This window comes from Topomyia yanbarensis, chromosome 2 (genome assembly GCF_030247195.1).
Source record: "Topomyia yanbarensis strain Yona2022 chromosome 2, ASM3024719v1, whole genome shotgun sequence".
NCBI classification, from domain to species: Eukaryota; Metazoa; Arthropoda; class Insecta; order Diptera; family Culicidae; genus Topomyia; species Topomyia yanbarensis.
This window is the reverse complement of record NC_080671.1, coordinates 261099356-261116721: the sequence shown is the minus strand read 5'-3', so window position 1 is coordinate 261116721 and position 17366 is coordinate 261099356. Positions and strand designations below refer to the sequence as shown.

At 35.6% G+C, this 17366-nt stretch overlaps 1 protein-coding gene across 3 annotated transcripts in view; it reads left to right on the top strand.

The window, feature by feature from the left end:
- The window catches only part of LOC131683102 (uncharacterized), a 901146-nt gene that overhangs the window by 694427 nt on the left and 189353 nt on the right, over window positions 1-17366 (top strand). The gene's annotated exons all lie outside the window — the stretch shown is intronic.

The window sequence follows — 17366 nt, the reverse complement described above, 5'->3', positions numbered from 1 at the left end:
AAAATTGAAACACGTTGTATTTCCTTTCTAAAAAAACTACAGAATGAGATTCAACTGTCAAAGTTAATGTTTTAGGATCGCGGTTCCACGAATAAAAGAATAAAAAATTTATAAATAAACAAAGAAATGAATTATCAAATAAATATACTAATAATTTAATCGATGAATTAAAAATAAAATAAAATAAGCAAATAAATCAATGCATTGTATACACTTGTTGAAGAGATGCGATAAATGTTGTTTAATGGTCGTTTTTCACAAGCATTTGAAGCTTTTATCTTTGTAACTCAAACAATTTTTCTATGAACTATTATGGGGTTATACCACTGTAGAATTTATTTAGTTAAAATCGATATCCCAAAACATGGAAGACGAAAACAATACATAAATATTAAAATTTTCCATTCTACCCCAACGTCTCTTATGTATACCCCGAATGTACTGAAAACTTTAACCGAGTTTTTCTCGGAACCACTCTTTTGAGGTGGTCGGAAATGTATTTCGAACAAATGATTTTTGATGGTTATGGTAAAAATTCCAGTATATTCGAAATTGGTTTTCTCCAGCGATGTACGTAGGATTTTATTTTTGATCGCATAATTTTTTTTTATTGCAAAATTTTGTGTCTATTTTTATGAAATTTTCGGCACTCAAAAGTGCACCATTTCGCGAAAAGTCAAAATATCGAAAAAAAATCCTACGTGCGTCGCTTGCTATTGTCATAAAGCATCAAAGAAATATTAGTTTTTAGCTCTAGGTCAAAAATTACAGGGCATAGTTTTTCAACCTTTCCAAAAAACGCACATGGAGGCGAATGCTGCACAGACGCCATCTTGTGGTGAAATTACTCGAAAAAATATTTTTTGTGATTCATCACTGATGTTACAAACTTCATTTGACAAGATCTCGATTCATATTTTCATTACGTCGAGAAAAATTCTTGAAATATGCTTATTTTTTCGTGCTCTTCAGTGGTGCAACCCCTTAAAAATAACAATTACTTTTTTATCATGTTAGTTTGAAATATCTTGACCACATTATTAATTGACATCACTTTCTTGACCACGTTGAGTTATTATCGTGCATGTGCAGAATTTTTTCACGTCTCTCGTGTTATATCTTCGATTCTTTTATGATTTTTGAACGTGTCAATAAATCTTAGTTTTTTTGTAATTTTGTAATTTATTTGACACTTATTACGATAACTTAACGGAGCAGTGGGTCTTATAAATCTTAGTTGTGCTACTTTCGTTGAAATTGATGGGCCGAGATGCAATGTCTGATGTCGTTTGTAGAGGTGGCCTGGAACACAAATACCGACGACTGTAAAAAATAGAGCTAGCTTTTACTAGCTCTAGCCTGAAAATTGCCGCCCACTGTAATGGGACTATTTTAAAGACGATCCAATTGTATGTTTTCCACATTATGGCTCAGAGTAAGAGTATTGTATCTTACAAGCTAATATCGTTTTTGATATTGCAGTAAATATTAGGTGTCGCTCTTTGGAAGCAAGCGTTGTGCGATTCATGGGACAGATCTTGATATGTTTACATAATAATAATATGTTAAGCATGAAACTAGTTTGAAGAGGGTTGCTATATTTTAGTACATAATATATTCGTAGGTATTATGGATGACGGTTCAATAATTGTCGTGAAACACAAAATTCTTCAAAACTACCGATCTAAATACACCGATCTGGTTGATGCCGCAGGAAAAGTCAAAAACTTTGGAATCAAACGAGCAGAGTCTGAAAACATAGAACTTGACGAAGCAATGGTAACGGAGACGCAGAGTTTTCTGCACGCAGCTAAAGCCGAAAAAGCATATGTAGTTTTCGTGAATGGTCGGAACACAGATGACGTAGTCATCATTGAAACAACATTAATAAATGATTTTTTCGAAAATAATTGTTCCGCGGAAATAACAATTTTTTTCACGAAGTATTTATTAAAATATGTAATTAAGAAGAATATTACACCCATTGCAGTGTGAAACATGGGAATAAATCAAAGAATATGAATATGTTCAAGTTAAGCAACCATCGTATTGAAAAGAAATCCTACATAAACTAAGAATACCACCTGGTTTGGGTTCGAACACACTACGACTTGCTTTTGGGCACAGTGCCTTACATCTTGAAGTATCAGGCCAACGCAAAACAAAGCATTTTCGAAAACGCAGGTTTTGGTTTTATGTCCTTATAGCCTCTTCTTTCGAGTTACAAATAACCCTAAAAATGAGGCTTGAAATCAAACCCATGAGAACTATAACCACCCAAACCATCCCTTCAACTTGAAATATGAATTAGAGTAAGGTGGGGTAAAAGTGCGCGTGGGGCAAAAGTGCGCATAGGACTTTTAGAAGCACACAAGCGCTAAAACCTGGCAACTCTGTATGGATTTAGTGTATCATTAAGCACACATATGCATGAAAGGTTTGAATATAGTGGCTTGAAATTAAAGGGGAAGGATTATTTTTCGCTGATTTGATATTATTTTTTGAATTTTGGGAATCATAAATTGGCTGTTTGAATAAATCAGGATCTATAATACTACAGTACCCTAAAAATCTTCAACATATGGTTCATTGCGAGATATATTTGATTTGATGAAAAAAATTCAGTATTTTTTGTAACAATTGAATAAGTTAAAAAACTGACAGTGGGGTAAAAGTGCGCATAGCATATCCGCCCCAAATCAAAAGACGCGAGTGAAGCTTTTTATATAAAAATTGAACTAATTCTTCCATGATTTAAAGAAGGGACAAGCATCTTCAATAACTACGAGCTCACTGATAACGACTGATATGAGCGGTTTATTAACAAAAGCATCAGTATAACTGGTTCCAAGGAAAAATATAGAGTGCCGACAGCTCAGAGTAATTAAAAAGGAACCAAAAAACTATGCATATGTAAATAAAGATGTATTTCCAATATAAATAGCATATTCGCAATAATTCTTGTAGTGATCTACCCAACTATGACAAAGTTCAAGTTTTTTCAACATAATGGAAAACTGAACAACATCAACCGAGGCAGAGGGAGGGGTACTTTTTAGTTATGAAGGAAGAGTAAGAGGGGATGGATATCCTAAAATTGATTAGTTTAATTTATGGGCGGAAATAAATCGGCTATTTAAGCTGTGCGCACTTTTGCCCCGTGCTATGAGCACTCTTGCCCCGACCATGGGGCAAAAGTGCGCATTTGGGTATTCATAAGAAAATAGCTATTTCTCGGATTACAAGCAAAACCAAGAGATATCTAGTATTACGTTTTGAAGATGTGTGATGAGAGTATTAATTTGTAATCCGATTTTCTAGTACTTTTCTACCAATAGTTATTTTGCGAAAACTGTTAGGTGCGCACTTTTGCCCCACCTTACTCTACGTTGCAGGGCCCGATGTCATAGTTCATAGCGTTTTGAGAGCTAATTAAATACTCGCTTGGCGTCATTCACTATACCAAACTAATATGTCCACCATCCAACAACGGAATTTTACTGAAGACTCCAACTTTCTAAATAAACATGATACTGAAATATTTATCACACTGACTAGACAAATACCACGTACCGTCACTGGTTACTTTACGCCAAAAATAGAACGTTTTGTACATTACACTCAAGAACTACGATCACGCAACTTCAAATTTGAAGCTGTTTGATGTTTTACATATGGCAGAAGTACCTCCAAGTATTCAAGTATCAAGATTGAACATGGGATATAAAGAACTAAAAATTGGCGTAAAGTCGCCCCCACAGGGGGGCTACTTCATAGTTTTATTCTGGAGTTGTATTCCGGAGTGCAAGGGTTTTTCCAACAGAAATGCGAATGGTACTGAGTAAAGCCATGTTAAGTGATCCTCGAATTTTTCGCAAAATCACCGATCTTCATGAGGTATAATTTATTGTATAGGGATTATGGTGATTAGCTTTTGGTATAAATATTTCGTTACAATTCCTTTTTTTCTTTAAGATATTAACCCTTAAACTTTATTGCATGATAAAATTGAAAATTTTGTATCTCAAAAACTACTGAAGATAATTCAATGAATTTTTGCACACTTATGGAATGATATTTGCACTATCTTATAAAAATGTTTTTGGTTTATAATTGTGTAAATAACGGTACTTTGCATCTATTTAAAGTTTTCAGTTGTATTTCTTCTTGTGTTCTTCACGCTAAAAATTTTCAAAACTTATGTCAAATTATACGAAAATCTTTTACCTTCAATAATCTGTATTGATAATTTTTCATTTTTGTTCCTATCGAGAGTTATAGAGGATTTTGTAACTGTGCGCTGTTTCAACGCATGGCCCATTTTGATGCAACCCGCGAGAACGTACATATTGGCAATGCCGCACGTCGCAACGCACAGTGGCTGGAGGCTGGCCAAAACCTCAAAAATTTATTTTTGAAATATTGATATTTTATATTTTTCCTAAATTTCTCATGTATTGAACGATGTGTATTCAAAATTTTATGATCATTGGATAAGAACACGATTTTTAACATGAGTTTAAACGTAGCAAAGTCCGGAATTTTTAATGATTTTCATTTCCGAAACCACCATTGCTCTGTTCACTTCAAATGCATGTTGCTCTTTTGATTTTGGTCCGATTTTAGCACAACTAGTTTCATTGTGTAGAAGAACGAAAGAGCTTGGTTAGTGAATTAAATACATTTGGTAAATTTACTTGGAACTATGACTTTTTAGTTTAAATATGTTTGAGGGGGTCAGATCAAAAATACTTTTTCCGCTAATGTATTCTGTACAAATTTCGGAATCATTTCGGAACGGTCACATAGTATACATTCTATGGTAAATAACCTCTACTTTTCGAATATCATGGTCTCGTTCTGCGCCTAGGTGCGCAAATTTTTTTAAGGAGATTTTAAGGCTTTGTTGCTGATATGGAGGCGCATGGTGTTTTGTGTAAAATAGTCTGACAATCTACAGTAAACCAACTCGTTATACAATGGATTTAAAGTAGTGTTCTTCATTTTTTATGATATTGCTGACATTGGTGAACAGTAACGGAAAATCTGTCATGAAAACGGGATCATAGTTATAAGAAAGGTTCAATGACACTGTATGGAAAAATGCATTTAATATTTTACGACTTTTGACATCAAAAATGAGCTCAGCACCTCAAAATTAGCTTAAATTGTGATTTTCAGCCAAATTAGGTAACATTTGAGGTTTTGTCCGACTTTTGTTTGAAGACCCGCCACTGTGCAACGTCCTAATGCGCATCGCTTTGAAGGAGCGTATCTCATGTTCAAAATTGGCATCTCTGAGATTAAAGCAAAAAGACAAGCTTTTCTTTATGGATAATTGAAAGTGAATGTTTTCTGAGTAATTTGCATGCTCTTTAGCGTTATTATATTGTTCAAGAGTTATTTAATTTTCTGTCACTCAATACCTCGGACAAGTGCGTTCGGTTATTGCCAGCCGATGAGCAAAGTTGAGCAGTGGGTATGTTTTAATCTGCGTTAGCATATTTTTCACAAATTCACATACTTCACCACGTTTTATTTTCACTTGCTTCTGTCTAAGAGGTAGATTGTGAATCTTTTCTTAAATCCACATAGCGCCTTTTCAGCCATGCGTCATCGGGTCGTGCGTTAAATTACGCGCTCATTTAATTTGCATCAGTGCGAGTGAGAAAACGTTTTGACGTTTGTTTTTGTTTCGATCGCACTTGGGTGTTTCCCATATAGAGAGAACTGGACGAAATGCTATATTATCTCAAGATATACAATATTTGCTCAAAAAACATTCGATTGATTTATGTTATAAATATGGGTCGATCACACGAATGATGTATTCCGTTAAAAAAAATCATAAATATGTTCGTCGTATTTTGTTTTTATGGCATCCATGTGGAGTGATAAATTTAAAAATTATATTGGTCAACACATGTGTAGCATATGTCGTAATGGGCGCAAAAAATACAACGAAAATAAATATGGACATGAACAAAACACAATTTTCCTTAAATTTTCGATTTTACATCCAATGTTTATAGTAATGGGTTCTATAACGCGTTTAAAATATAGGAAAATTTACGCGTTTAATTTTTCTTCTTATAGTGTTTGCCAAAGTAATGGAACTGGAATATTCGATGACTCAACAGGTACATGCGGAAAACTGTAACGAGGATTTTGAAATAAAGATCGTTGATGAATAATTGAAATTCGACAAAAATAAATAATATCATACCAGAACTTGGAGAACCACCAATCAACAGAATTAACAGAAGCAATAGTGATAAAAAACCCCAACATCGATGCGATTGAACAACAGATTTTATGTAAACTTTTTTCAAAAGACACATCGTTGTTCACTCGGTGAAAATAAAAACGTGGAATAAAATGCTGTTGGCATAAGATTTTCCACTTTCATATAGTAATGTTGTAGACTAAAAAAGAATTTGGATATAACGTAGATGTATTTTGACTAACAAAAGTGTTTTTAAAGATGATAATCGTTAGTAGCGTTAAATTATAATAATAAAAAATATATTTAACAACTATAATTTTCGTTATGCACTTCAGTCAAAAAAATTTAACGCATCTCAAAATATCCGGAAAAAAATTACCTTCGATAATTCGTATTGAAAAGTTTGCCCTTTTGCGCTAATCGAGAGATATGGTTTCTTTTAGTCATGCGATGCGCTCTTCCTACACGATGCGCTTTCTGACGTAGTGACGTGCGACGTTGCCAATATGAACGTTCTCGCGGGCTGCATCAAAGTGGGCCGTGCGTTGAAACAGCGCACTGTTACAAAATCCTCCATAACTCTCGATAGGAACAAAAATGAAAAATTATAAATACAGATTATTGAAGGTGAAAGATTGCCGCATAACTTAACATACGTTTTGAAAATTTTTAGCGTGAAGAACACAAGAAAAAATACAATTGAAAATTTTAAATAGATGCAAAGTACCGTTATTCACGCAATTATAAAGTAAAAATATTTTTATAAGATAGTGCAAATATCATTCCATAAGTGCAAAAATTCTTTGAATTATCTTAAGTAGTTCTTGAGATATAAAATTTTCAATTTTATCATGCAATAAAGTTTAAGGGTTAATATCTTAAAGAAAAAAAGGAATTGTAGCGAAATATTTATACCAAAAGCTATTCACCATAATCCCTATACAATAAAATGTACCTCATGAAGATCGGTGATTTTGCGAAAAATTCGAGGATCACTTGACATGGCTTTACTCTACTATTATATTTAATGGCCAGGTCAGTTCATCCATCTTTAATGAGATATCCATTTCCAATATATTGATGACCTTTTTGTTTAGTAAGGTTTTAACCATAAGTTCACTCGCCGACACTGCAGAACTATTCCCCGCTGCTTATTCTGTCATTCCACGACAAATTGCTTTAATACACATAGTTTAAATACTTCTAGAAACGATGGCGTTTTTATATGTTTGCCTCCATTGCATTGCATTGTTTTTCAGAACAGTCAAACTAGTACGCTAATACACATCTGCTTTAAATTAGAATCAACTCCCAAAATAAGAGTAAATTTTAGATCAAATATACACATTGTGCAATATAGACTTATGTAAAGCTTGGCGTAAAGTAGCCCCAATTTTAGATAAATTGGACATATGGTCACCAATTACCAAAAAATCAAAAATGCGGACAAAAAGTACAAACACAAATAATTGTTTTATATTGCCAGGTTTATTTCACGTAATCTATATCCTTTTATCTAATAACACTAGTTTACAAATTTTGGGGTGATTGCATGAAGTTAAGAAAAAAAGTGTTTTCTAAGACAATTTTGACACGAAAATCATATTCATTTTCTTTTTCAAAGAACCGTTTTCGAGATTTTTTGAAAAACGTGTTTTTGAGCACTTTTGCAGTTTTTGGTCAATATCTCAGGATCAAATCTTCCGATTAACATACCAATCGAAAGGTATTGATGTTCCCATTCCAAAAATGTATAACATGTTTGGATTAAATATCAATCATTTAGGGTTAAGAGCAACCAAAGTCAAAAAAAGTAATGTTTGGTAAAATTACTCATTTTTAGTTAATTTTTCATAAAAAAATAATTCGGCAAAAAAAATCTTTTGAAATCTTATGTGATAGACAAACTTCTCACGTGAATTTTAAGCCTAAGACCACGAAAATCCGATATAAACTGGTGATGTTATTAAGCACCGAGTGAAAATTGTTCTGTTTTTTCAAATTTCTCTTTTGGTCTTAAAGATTACACTAGTTTACATGAAAAATGAAGTTGCGAGAAAAAGTGTTTTCTAGATTAATTTTGGGTAGCTGAATACGAAAATAATACTCAATTTATCTTTCAAAGAAGTTCGAGTTTAAAAAAAAAGTTTTTCTTTTGATTCCTCATTGTTGGTTTTGCTCTGTTTTTTATTACAGAAAAATTATTTTTCATATTTTCAGAATCTTATGTGACAGATTTTAACAATTTGAAGATAATCGTGATAAGCTAAAAAGAAACGTGTTTTCTAAGTTAATTTTAGATCGCTGAATACGAAAACAAAGTCCACTTTTTTAAAGAAGCATTTTCAAGATTTCTTCGAAAAAGGTGTTTTGGGCACTATTTTAGTTATTTGTCAATACCTCGTTTAAATAGGATCCGATCGAAACTGTTCGAAAGGTATTGGTATGCCCTTTCCGAAAATGTATAATATGTGTAGATCAAATGTACATTTATTATGATTAAAATCGACCAAAGCAAAAAAAGATCTAATGTTCGACCTTTTTTTAAAAAAAATGCATATTTCTAGTTAATTTATTATAATAAATCAAGCACAGAAGAAAATTCTTTTAAGATCTAATGAGATAAATATTCTTTTTGCCTAAATTTTAAGCCAATGGTCACATAAATGTGATGAAAAATGTAGATGGTATGAAGCATTGAGTGAAAACTGTAACTTTTTATTTTTCGCGCCATCATATTTTTGGCTGAAATAATCTTCCATACTTGATAGTTATTGTTTGTGTTGGCTACTGTCTTCTCGAGCTTGCATCCATCCATCCTGCGGCATTTGAATGGTTTTGGATATTTCATTGTACAACTAAGTGCTCTTTTTAAAATGTGGAAATATTCGTTGGAAAAGTTTTGTTTTGTATGTGGTGAGTACAAATTTAATAAATTAAAGGAATTCTTGCCTTCTGCTTCAACAGGCTTCGCAGCCGATTCTCAGTTCACAGAACATAACGTGGCTAGTGCTACAATCCCACTGATTCCCGATAGGGACTCGAATATTTGATGACTGGTTTATGAGACCAGTGCTACACCCTCTAAACCACCAGGGCAGGGACTGCTAAAATCATAAAATTTCCATTCGCTCAATGTGCCATGGCATCAACATTTTTCATCCGATGTTAGTGATATTAGGCTTAAAATTAACGTAAACATATTATCTGTCATCTTAGATTCTAAAAGGCCTGAAAAAAGATTTGTTCTTCTGTAAAAAAAATCAATTAAAAATGAGTAACTTTTAAAAATGGTCAAAAATGCACTTTTTTTAAACTTTGGACGCTTGCAGCACTAAAAATTTTACATATGATCGACACATATTATATGTTTTTGGAAAGGGCATTGCGGCACCTTTCAACCTGCATATTGACTATATTAATTGGATGATTTTGACACGAAATATTGACTAAAAAAAAGTGCTCGAAAACGAGTTTTTTGAGAAAATCACAAAATCGCTTCTTTGAACAAAAAAATGAATATGGTTTTCGTGTTCAGCGACCCAAAATTAGTCTAAAAATACTTTTTCTTGAAGCTTCATTTTTCTTGTAAACTAGTGTAATTGTCGCACAGCAGAGAAAGAGAAACAAGTCTTTTCTCGTGAAGTTACAAACTTGGAATGAAAATCTTTATTCTATGTCAAATTATCAAGGCCTACATAGAAAACTTATAAAATAGCATAGCTAATAAACTTCGTTGCTATTGTACCCAGCATAGGGTTCAACACTCCTCCTCAACGATGTTCATGTAAAATGTTCTTCGTTGTTCTTTATTCCGATGGCCGCTCTGTGTTTTTCCAATTTAACACGGTTTAACGGTCATAAGGTCCGCCTTCATCTCATCCGTAGGTAGATATTGAAGACGAATTATTCCTCGTTGATACAAATCCTTTGTAAAAGCATGTTTAGTATCTATATGTTTTGACCTTCTTTCAGTACGTTCCGATTCCACCATTTTGATTGTCGATTGGTTGTCTTCCCATACAGTAATTGATTCTGTGCGATCTTTCTTGATGTCGTGTAGCAACTTCTTGAACCACAGAATTTCCTGACAACCTTCTGCCAATGCGATGAATTCGGCTTCTGTTGATGATAGGGCTACACAGCTTTCTTGTGCCCCAACACACCAATCCGCCTCCATAGTTCAACAAGAAACCGGAATTTGACTTTCTGTCGCTTTCATCGCCTGCCCAGTCAGCATCCATGAAGCATTCTAAGCCTCCTTCTCCGGATCCCAGGTGTAAGCAAAGATCTTTAGTTGCCTTAAGGTATCGCAGTGTTCGTTTTGCCTCCGTCCAGTCCCGGTCGGTTGGGTTGGATACCTTCCTGCCAAGTAACGAAGCACTAACACATATATCCGGCCTTGTGGTAACCGCGATATATAACAAACTGCCAACTAAACTGCAGTACGACGAGTCTGTAGGTAATGTTTTATATAAGCCGGGTCAAGGGGAATTTTTGAAGGTTTTGCGTTCTCATGTCCAAACCAGTCAATAAGCTTCTCGATGTAATCCACCTGACTCAACGTGTAGTGTCCGAGCACATTTTTAATGTGAATTCCCAAAAAATACCGCAACTCGCCGAGGCTTGATATCTTCTTCAACATAGTTTCAATCTCGAGAAACTCCTGTTCGGATTTGCAAAAAAATATGGCCATCTACATAAATCAGGATAAACGTAAATTTTCCTTCTCGTTCCCTCAGGTACAGGCACGATTCCGCCGTTGTTTTCCGGAAGCCCATTTGTTTAAAGACGCTGTCAATTCTTTGGTTCCATACCCTTGCAGATTGCTTGAGCCCGTAAATGCGACACACCATTGTCTCGTCTTTCACGAAACCAGGAGGTTGCTTCATGTATAGTTCTTCGTCTAGATTAGCATATAGGTAAGCGGTTTTAATATCCATATGCTTTGCTATCATCCCGTCACGACTTGCAATAGTTAATATCGTTCGTAGGGTCGCTTGGCGTGCAACTGGAGCGAAAACCTCGTCGAAGTCTGTGCCGTATTGTTGCGTGAAGCCTTGTGCAACTAATCTCGCCTTGTATCACACAACGTTACCTGTCTCATCTTCCTTCTTTTTGAACATCCATTTGCAACCAACTACTTTTCTTCCGAGTGGTAACTTAACCAGTGGTTTTCAGTAAGTGACTTTATCTCCTCCTCCATCGCTAACTGCCAAGTAGCTCTCTCTGAATATCGCATCATTTCATTGTAAGTTCGAGGTTCATCTGTTGAATGCTTCATTAAGCTGGTAACCTCTTGATATCGTTCTGGCGGAACTCCGTAACTCGTTCAGATCTTCTTGGTGTGGTCGGAACTAGATTGGTATCGTCCTCAATAGCAGTTGGTTGATCGTCAGTGTCTTCATTGAAATCATCCTCTTGTTCCGATAGCTCTTCAGCTGCCGAGTCGAATTCATCCGCATCTTCAGGAATGGGTAACTGAATATCGTTCTTCTTCAGCATCGCATCAAACTCAACGTCGTTATCATCTCTGGTGATTGTAGAATCTTCAGGGAAACCTTCGATGAATCTCGTATCCCTACTGATGATGATTTTCCGGGTAGCTCTGTCTAGAAATCTGTACGTCTTATGGTCCGGCGAATATCCTACAAACGTAAGCTTCTGAGCGTTTGCAGACAACTTCTTTCTCTTTGGTTTCGGAATATGAACCCACGCCAAACTTCCGAAAATCTTCAGACCCGCCAAGTTTGGCTTCTTATTGTTCCACAACTCATATGGTGTCACGTTCAAAGCTTTTGTCGGAAGGATGTTCTCCAGATACACTGCAGTATTGATAGCTTCTGCCCAGTAACACTGCTCCAATTTAGCATCAAATAATAGGCATCTTACCATTTCAACGAGATAGCGATTTTTACGTTCAGCCACACCGTTTTGTTGTGGACTGTAGCTGGCTGTGTATTGAACTTGGATGCCTTCTTGCTTGTAAAATGATTGCAACTTCGTGCCGGTGTACTCTCCTCCTTGATCCGACCGAATTATTTTTGGCTTACAACCAATCAACGTTTTTGCTAATGCTACGTACTCCTTGATTTTATCTGGGACCTCAGATTTCTCTTTTAGCAAATACAGCGTACAATAACGCGAATAGTCATCGATGATTGTCAAAAAAATACCTGTATCCGCTTACCGATGGTACCTCTATCGGTCCACATACGTCCGTGTGGATCAGATCCATTCTCGCATTCGTCTTCGATTTCTATTGTTTCGGGAAAGGTGTTCTCGAACTTTTACTTTTAAGACAACATTGGCATGGTTCAACAACGCCGCACTTTGAGATCTCCAAACCGTTAACCAATTTTTCTTTCTGCATCTTTGTTATCGCATTCATGTCTCGGTGTCAACACCGATAGTAGATTCATTGCCAAACTAGGTGCGAATAAAGCAACACTCAGCTTCATTTCTCGTCGTTCGCCGGTTTCATTGCAGCATGAGATCTCTACAGGACCCTCGCCTTTTACCTTCGCTAGTTTACCATCAGCTAGTTTTACAAATTTAACGTCGCTTTCGTACAGCTTCTTGAAGAATTTTCGCTCAGCAACCATGTGGCTTGTTGCACCCGAATCCACAACCCAAGGTTTGGTTTCGTCCGCGCTTTCCAGTCCTCCAGTTACAAATGCAAATGAAGCTGTCTCCGCTTTTCGCTGCGATGGTTTCTCAGCTTTAGATTCCTTCGGCGTATCTCGTATAAACTGTCTGCAATCTTTCTGCTTATGTCCTGCTTTTTTACAGTAATGACATATCAGAGTTTTCCTATTCTTCCTGTCATGCCCAACTTTCAGTACCGAATCATTCTCCGGTCCTTGTCGCTGCGCTGCTTCATCAAGCAACTTCCGCTTGACCGACTCCAGTGTGAGGTCGTCGTCTGAACGGCTTTCGAGGGCAGTGGTGAAAGTATCGAAAGAACTGGGGAGGCTTCTCAAAATCATCGCGACCGTTTATCGCAAATACCTTTCAGCAGCGACACCTCCGATGTTAGACTCGCTTTCTGATGATGATTCTTGAGCGCTACCCAAGCTTCTTTCGCCGTCTTCGATGTCCGGATAACCCCGTGTTACTTGTCGTCTATGAGTAAGCCAACAGTGGCCCTTGCCTTAGCATCTCCAGCATTCCAAATGGCTTCAGCTTCCGTCGCTGGTTTTACTCCTGGCTCAATGAATCGCCAGAGATCTTCACGGATAAGGAGCAGCTCCACCTTGAAACACCAAATTGAATAGTTGTGGTTATTTAGCTTTTGCAGGCTAAATTTATTTCCTTCCATTATTTCCAACGAGCAGGCCCATAACCTGTCGCACAGCAAAGAAAGAGAAACAAGTTTTTCTCGTGGAATTACAAACTTGGAATGAAAATCTTTATTCTATGTCAAATTATCAAGGCCTACGTAAAAAACTTATAAAATAGCATAGCTACTAAACTTCATTGCTATTGTACCCAGCATAGGGTTCAACAATAATTTGACTGGTATATCACACTTTCCCAAGAGAATTTAAGTTACAATGCTTTTTGCGTATATTTTATATTTCAGTTTCATCGCCTACTACGATTATTTGCAATCATTTTCTTAATTTTTTTTTGTTTCTATTTTTTATATTTGTGTTGAACCAGTGAATAATACTATGTTTTGTTTTTGTTAAAATATAACGCTAAATTTAAACTACAAGCTCAAGTATCATTCTTTAATTTGGCGTAAAGTAGCCCCCGTGGCGTAAAGTAACCCCTGATGACGGTACCGTACCATTTAACCTATAACCGTAACGTATTTCCTCAAGCTTCCAGATCAGTGTTAAGAACCGTTCCTATTGCGTTATCGTACGCCATGACGACACAGTCCAGTCCAGCGCAGCGGCACCTGCAAAAATGGTGCGGGGATGGAGCATTTGATAAATCGATTTCCTAGTATGCAGCTCACCTGGGTTTGATTCGCAAGCTCGCACACAGGATTGGAGTTTTCTAACCCGATAAAAGAGGCAAATGACCCTAATGTTAAAACCTCTGTAATCTAAATAAAACAAACATTGCATGAATTATCTATAGGGAAACATGTATCTGCAGAAACACACATGGATGCTTCATACATAGTATAGTAACGTCCAAAATCCAGTCACATTTTTATTTTTAATTATGCACTCCGCTATCAGTTTCTAGCTTATCAAACTGAACAAGAAAAATTAATATACTTTGTGTAGTGGCACTACCCGGGGTAACTTGGCCATATACCAATTGCTCCATTGCCAATGCGATGTGATATATGAATCGGAATATTATTTGATGATATCTAAAAAGCATACAATCCTATAAAAACCATTGCCCAACATTATTGATTTTCAACTACCATAACTTGAATTTTGAATAACAACTCATTTCCTAAAATTGAAAAATACGCGATTTTTACACATTGGCAGATCATCCCCATTTGAATTGCAAATATCCAATGCCATTTATTTTCAGCTGCCGTTGCTAAATGCCTATTAATTTTTTTTTTTGCCCGGTTTCTCAAAATAACACGGATTTTTTTTTGCACGGTTTCTCAAAATAACACGGATTTTTTTGCACGGATTCTCGAAATAACACGGATTTTTTTTACACGGTTTCTCGAAATAGCACGGATTTTTTTTGCGCGGTTTTTTTTTCACGGGATGATCAAATCATTAAACTTGTATATCGAAATAGGTATTTTATACTTAAAAATCGTATTATTTTGCAAAACCGTGCAAAAAAGTCGTGCAAAAAAACCGTGCAAAAACAGAATCCGGTGTAGTAGGTACTATGGTCGGGTGAAAAAACAAAAACTTTTATCTGCTCTTTGTGAGCTCATTTGCACATTCATTCGCCACCAGATAGCGCTTTAGGTGCCACGGCCAGTTCTTTGCAAAATCAAAATATTTGCGCCTCTAACAATGTCTACTTTATGCTACCACATACGCTTACGCCAGAGTTTTTAATAGTAGAGTTGCATAAAGAGGATTGGCAACATTGGACCAATCATTGGTCTTTTTTAAATTTTGGCAACCTTTTATTTTTAGTTAAATTTCAAATGACTTCACCCGAACGCTTCAGTTAGAAGTTAACTTTGCGCATTTAAAAATTTAAAATTAAGTGTTTAGTTTTATTTTGTAAAAATCAGTACGATAAATAACATCGTATAAAGAATTTAAGCTTTTTCCGGTTCTCAACTGATCCGCAACTAAGAACGAAATGCATTGATTTTTGCCGCTTGTCGTCTGATTGGGGTGTGACAAAAAACAATCGAATTTGCAGCGTAAGATAAATTTGAATAAGTACATATGTATAAGTAGGGTTCGTCGCGGTGCGGATGTGGGCGGTAAATGGATAGTCCGCACCGCAACCGCAAAAAAATAATAAAACCGCACCGCATACCGCAACCGCATTGCATTTACCGCACCGCACCGCGCGGTAATGCGGTAAATGCGGTAAAAATCATGTATTTTTAAAAATTATTCATTTATTTTGTATAACCATATATAATAAAATGTTATTCTTATTTACACCAAAATTACCTTTACGGACTCCTCTGAATGTAATATTTATGAAAAAAATCAACGTGAAAGTTTTATTAAGGGGGGGAGTGGTAAGGGTTTTGGCGCAAAAAAATACTTTTTTGCGATTTTTTTAAACTTGGAGTTAAGCTAATTGATAAAAAGTTTTGTACATTATAGTGTATCATTTCAATAACATGCTGTAATCCATGCAGTCGACAAACGACTCGGTGACGAAGCTTTTTGTAGAACGTCTCTGGAAAAACATGGTTTGCGGTGGTACCTGCTATTCAAAAACTACTTAAGCGGTTTCATTCAAACTTTGCATACACATTCTATGTAAAAATACCTAACCCCTACGCTGAGATTTCAAGATAAATTTTCAATTAAGGCAAAAACTGTCCAAACTATTCAAAATTTGGCATCTGGGCTAATTTTTACACTTTTCACAGTATGAGGGGAGGCTTTGAGAAACACAAAAAAAATCGCAATGCCCTACACTAACTACGAAAGCTCTACTTTCAAAAATTTACAAAATACTCCTAACTGAAAAATATTAATTTGGTAGAAAAAATTCCCAGTTAGACGAACAATGGATGCACGCGAAAAAAAATCCTCCAAATTCGTTTGGTTTGATGATGATAATTACATTCTGTGGGTTGTTTTTAAATCTAAGTATGATTAGTTCATCTTTAAGTTCTCCAAATTAATCAAAATTCACAGTTGAGAAAATGTCATCGAAAACGATTCATAATTCCGGGATTTCCAAGAGAAATCGAGAGAAATGGTGCATTTTTAATTGGATTTGACAGCACAATTTCAATGATTGGATTGTGCGTTTTATGTATTTGAAAAGGCTCGTTTGTAAATTTTTAGTTTGAAGTATTAAATAAATAGTTTTCAAAATATGTCGTAAAAATAATGGTGCCAAATTATATTGGACACAGCTTATAGATTTTATTTCTTAGTAATAGTATATTTTATCATAATAGAATAACCAAAATGTAAAAAATCAAATTGCGATAGGTCGAATACAGATTATATTCGAATTTCTTCTCAAATCATTGTCAAGTCTATGGAAATTAGAGCAATTAAATGTTTATTATGTTTCTCTATTGTAGGGTAATAAGTAAGACTCGAACGTTCTGACAGAAGAATTTTCCTAATAATGACATTGATAAGCATTCGTTCAGAAAATAAATCTAGTTGCGTCCTTCTCAAATGGTAAAAGTCATAGTTTTAATTCACTTTTTAATGCAGACTGCAGACAATTATTTTTTGAAGCGCGGTTGCGGTAATACCGCGCTGTAGAAGCTCATTTTCCGCACCGCATCCGCGGGAAAAAGGGTCTCACCGCACCGCAGTTTTTGCGGTGCGGGTGCGGTAAATACCGCGCGGTTGCGGTAATTACCACAACCACGACGAACCCTATGTATAAGTGGAATGCATACACAAATTTGTCAAAATTTTAGCTGCACTTTAACTATGAGAAATACCTTCATATTTCCACTGTCGGTGGAAGATTATTAACATTACCCAGAGCTGTTCCGGTGTTTGAATTAGTGCCAAATTTGAATATCAGT